Source organism: Ipomoea nil, unplaced genomic scaffold (genome assembly GCF_001879475.1).
Source record: "Ipomoea nil cultivar Tokyo-kokei standard unplaced genomic scaffold, Asagao_1.1 scaffold1596, whole genome shotgun sequence".
Taxonomy (NCBI): Eukaryota; Viridiplantae; Streptophyta; class Magnoliopsida; order Solanales; family Convolvulaceae; genus Ipomoea; species Ipomoea nil.
In genome coordinates, this window is record NW_017618024.1 from 2095219 (window position 1) to 2100924 (window position 5706).

The following is a 5706-nucleotide window of genomic DNA, read 5'->3' on the forward strand; positions in this document are numbered from 1 at the left end:
TATCCTTGTTATATAAGTTTTAAATGTTCTTGAAAATCTGGTGTTACAATATGTATGTTACGTTGTTTTGTTGGTGGTTCCTTGTTTGCTTTGGTTTGGGGCTTAGGGAGTAGAGAAGGAAGCCAACCTTGAAGCTTAGAGGAGTGATTATTCTTGTAATTGGAGCATCCTACTTGAGGTATAACCCATGGAGACCTAAAATCTATTATTTTGTGCTAAGTTTTCCATTCTCTATATTGTGTGATGATATCTAGTGGTTTGAGGACTAGAAATGTTGGTTATGAATGATGTTTGATGCCTATTTTATGGTAGAATGTTGTATTAGTTTTATGTTGTTGTGGTTGGATGTTGTGGGAGCTGTTGGTGATCTGAAAATGAAAGTTCTGTGCTTTTTATTGTTGTCGCATATGGAGTCAGTGAGGCTACTACCTCGACTCCCAGCTTAGGTGTGCGGGACTAGCCATGGGCTTGGATGGCACGTCGGCCAGCCTCGCATGTTGTGGCAGGTGATGGACAATAGGGCTTTTGAGCCCTACCAACCATCACCGTGTGTTAGGAATAAAGTGTAATGGTTTTGATATGCCAAATTTGTATTTGTAGATCCCCCAAATTTTATTTATAGGTCTAGTAGAGTCTTAGATCGTGATCGGAAAATTATTTAATTATGAAAAGAGAAAAACAGAGGAAAATGGATGAAAATAGAAGAAGAAGATATAAAGCCGAAAATCAAGAATTTGTCTGGAGAAAATGACAAATTGAAGAAGAAGATGAATGATACAATATTCACGTCGCTACTACTCAAAGAAAATATCCCAGAAGAATTTTCGTGAAGAAAATTAATATTGGAAGAATGCATGAAATTGACTTAGAGATCAAGCATCTATGGAAAGAAAGAAGTATATCAAATGTGATTGGAGATTTAATCAAAAGCTGTACAGACGAAGTGGATGATGCTTGATATATTATCTGAAATAGCTCAAGTTCAAAACTCACCATCAACAATTTTACACTCAAGGTAAAATTTGAGAAGTCAAATTAAATTAATCTGACGGAGTTGGGCGCCGATTACAAGTGGCAATTGAGATGCAATTGCACTTGGGAGCCGATTTCATAGTAATTCAAATTGGGAGCTAGTTCGAAGCAATTGAAATTGGGAGCCAGTTTTAGAGAAATCAATTGAAATTGGGAGCAAGTTTCACATGGAAATCAATTCAATGTGGGAGCCAATGTAGAATTGAAATTGGGAGCAAGTTTCACATGGAAATCAATTCAATATGGGAGCCAATGTAGAATTGAAATTGGGAGCCAATTGAGGTCGTGGTATGGGATGCAGAGAAATCAAAATCAATTGAAATTGGGAGCAAGTTTCACATGGAAATCAATTCAATATGGGAGCCAATGTAGAATTGAAATTGGGAGCCAATTGAGGTCATAGTATGGGATGCAATTTCAAAGTTGGGGACCGATTCAAAGAAGACATGGAGATCAAATTGAATTGAGATGAAATTCAATACCAGGAGAAGTTTGGGAGCCAATTTCAAAGTCAAAGTCAACAATTCAAATTGGGAAGCAATTGAAAGCACCAGGAGCAGTTGGGAGCCAATTGCAAGTCAAAGTCAATTGGGTGCCAATTACAAGCCAATTGAAATTGGGTGTCAATTACAAAGGAGAAATTCAAATTGGGTGGAAGTTCAAAGCCAGTTTGAAGTCAGAGAACACCCAAACGTGAGAATGAAGAAGATGAAGCAGAACTTACAGTGAAAAATATTCTCACAAGGAAAATACTAGTTTAACTAGTATGGGATTAAATTGATGAATATTTTTAAATCCCAAAGATACAAGGACCACTTCAGAGCTGATCAGAGAAGCCATTCTACACCAAAACTGAGACCCAAATATTTCCACTCAACGTTAAAACAGAGGAATATCAGATGAAGTTTGGGAGCTCATTTACATGGAGATGAAACTCCATCAACGGCTAGCTTATCATCTTCTGACATTTTTGCAGAAGATAAGATAAGATCTCTGACAAAAGATACAAGATTTCAAAAATGAGAGCGTCTCTTTCCAACGGACAGATTCTCATTACCAGCTATAAAATGATGAAGATATGAAGACTTGAAGAACACAAGAGCAGTAGAGCAGATCACGAACTCACGAACAAGAGAGCAGAAAATTCGAATCCATCAAAGGATCGAATAGAGCAATTAAGCTTAAAAGAGCAGAGAGCTAAAATCTTCAAGTGTGAGAAAAAGAACTCAGAGAGCTTCAAGAGAAAAATATTCAGAGAGTTCTTAAACAGAGCAAAGCAGAGCAAAATTATCAAGTGCTTTACTTGATATATTCAAAGAGAGAAAACACTCAGAGCTATCAAGAGAAATCATTCCAGAGTGTTTATCTTCATCAAAGAGACCTGCGCATCATTGAAGATCATCTACAGAGTCTCAGAAGTTGGAAGCAAGACAACACTTGTTTTGGAGCAAAACAAGAGAAGGGAGGAAAGTAGCACGGAGCTGTGAAATCCTGGATTGTCACACGGAGCTGTGAGATCCGAAGCAGCAGTGTCGGAGGCACTGGGCGTGATTGGTGTTGGCTTGGTGATCAAAGCACCAGATCACGGGATACGTTTCTACCGGAGTGTGGAAGATGGGGGGAAAGTAACGCGGAGTCGTGAAATCCTGGGATAGTAGCGCGACGACGTGAAACCCGAAGCAGCAGTGTGGTGTCACTGGGCGTGATTAGTGCGGGCTTTGTGATCAAAGCACTAGATCACGGAAATTCATTGTATCTTGGAACCAGGGAGTGGTAGATATAGTAAATTGGCTCTTGGAGAAAAGAGCAAGTGGAGTAGGAGGATTACACCACCTCGCGAACCACTATAATTGTCTTGTGTTCTTTACTGCTTTCTTTACATACCGCTCTTTATATATTTGCTTTCACGAAGATATACTGCTCACACAATCTCACACACACTTTATGTTTATTTATTTCCGCTGTGCACCATACTCTAACAATCTAGTTAAGAGTTTTGGTTTATCTCTGTCTTAACATTTGTTGTGCTGTGCGAAAAAGTTTGAAAGTCTATTCACCCCCCCCCCCCCCCCTTCTAGACTTTCACCCTACCTCTTTTGGGACCAACACCGTGGATGCCGCGGGATTTCCTGGCAGAACTCTAAGTTCTGCCTCTAAGTCCCGTGAGACCACGAGACCCTGTAGCAGAACCTTTGTGTTCTGCTACTGGGGGTCTAGTCAAGATTTGGTTTGCGGGTTCGGATGACTCTGAGGTTCGAGACTTGGTCCGGTTGAGTCGAAATGCTAATGTGTTATGTGTAAATTCCATTTTCAATATAAAGCACGATTTACGACTTTTTACTAAGTGTGATCTAAACATGATTTATATGTGTTGAGCATGTTGCATGTGATTCAAAATCTTTATGGATGCCAATCTCTATTGTAATGCTATGGCTTGGAATGCCTTTTATGCGTATAAGTTGGAAATGCTTGGTTTCATATTTATAAGTACTTAACTATTTCAAAAGCTTACCTCTATGCATTATCCCCTTTTCAACCAACAAACACATGATTATACTTATCTATCTTCTCTTAAATAAAACTTATATTTCAACCACCTATTCCATTCCTTATTTTAGAAAACTATATTTATAATTCCCTTTCAAAACCTATGTTTAGTAAGAAGTCTATTTTGGAAAGAAAGGTTTTCAAATTCTTATACCGCCCTATTTTTCAAAAGTGTGAGGAAAATGTATATTTTTGGAGGACCCGATTGGGCTGCTGTCCCGTCGGAAGTGTTTATGAAAAGAATGCCTGGTATGTAGAAAACATCCTGGACATTTATATGTTGAGTAGTTGGGTAGAAAACATCCTAGGCTACTAGGGATTGAGTTATTACTACTGGGCTTGGAATCCCAGTTAAGCGGTGTGCACATTAAAGGTAGCGGTCCAGATTCCAAATGAGATATTAAAGGTGGGAGGAACTGAGTTCAGTAGAGGGTTACTGGTCCTGGGTTAGCATCATTCACACATGGTGATGACCCTACCACCCTATGCGATTGAGGTTCTATTAGGTTCGGAGGTGACCGTTATGTGGGAAGCATTGTTCACTAGGGCTTCGCTGCAGTGGAGTTCTTGCCTCACTTGACCCTAATTTATGATCGAGATTGATGATGATTGATGACAATGATAATGATTCCTCTAGTATTATTACGAAAGATATATTATTTTCATGAGGGTGAGAATATTGATACCAAATGATATATTTGAGAAACTCCCTTACTTTGGTACATCCTTTATACATGGTTATGATTGAAATATTCTTATTACTCAACCTTATTGGTTTACTCATCATGGTGGTATAAAGTCAATGCTACACTTAATCTATTTAGCATGTCTAACCTCTATTTCTCATCCTTATCTTTTAGCATTTATGCATACATACATAGTGAATATTTGATAACTATATAAGCATGAGTATAAGTTGCATCTATATATATGTTATATATATATATATATATATATATATATATATATATGAAACTTTCTATACACGTGATATATTAGCTACTTGATTACTATTTATGATCCAATGTGGTATAATTTATGAACAACACACATTATAACACATTGGATCATAGATAGTAATCAAGTAGCTAATATATCACGGGTATAGAAAGTTTCACTTATAAATACATGCATGCATGCATACATACATACATACATACATACATACATACATACATACATACATACATACATACATACATACATACATACATATATATATATATATATATATATATATATATACTTTACAGGGTTGAGTGATTTATACTTTAAATTTATGCTAATGGGTTGTTTTTATATGTTTTACTTAACCCCTTTCAGGATTGGATGACTGATTGATGAGCGCGTTGAAGGAGTTAAATAGTTATAGTAGTACTTTTGGACTCTAGTTCTTATTATCTAGTTATCCTTTTTTCCATCATGTCTTTTGATGTTTAGACCGATGTAGTTCTTATTTACCTCTTTTGGAGTTCTTAATTGGTTCTTAGACACTTCGGCCTGTGTGCCTCAGTTTTTGCAAGTTGATGAGCTATGACTCTAGCTGCTTGGGTCTGTGAACCCCTTTTGTTTGATTATGATTTTTGTTTTGAGGTTTAGCAGGGTAGTCACTCTTGTATGAGTGGGTACGGCGGTAGCATCCCCTTAAATACTTAGATGGATGGTTTTGATGATATAAATCCTATATTTTTACCTCTATTGCTATCTTTAAGTTATGAATCTAGCTAGGCTTGTATGTTAGAATTTGGGGGTATTACATCCTTCTTGGAGAGCCGCTCTGTTGCAGTCCGCTTCAGTGATGCACTCTACACTATTCCCGCAGTTGCATGGTCTTTGTGTCCACAGATTTAAGCATCAATGTTTTCTTCTCAAATTCTTCTTTGTAAAGCTTTAGAACATAGGTCTTGAGAAGAAAGATGAATCAGATTGTTTCTTTTAAATATACGGAGAGTAAGTCAGTAGTTTAATTCTAAATAGATCATTGTAGTTGTATAACCCTTGAAACAACTCCCTTATATAGACAACTCTGATTGATGAGCGGTAGACCAGTAATCTTAATTGAATGCCATGTAATAGATTACTGTCTTACCCTCTGAGGTGTATAACTGCATAATGACTTTCTTGCAA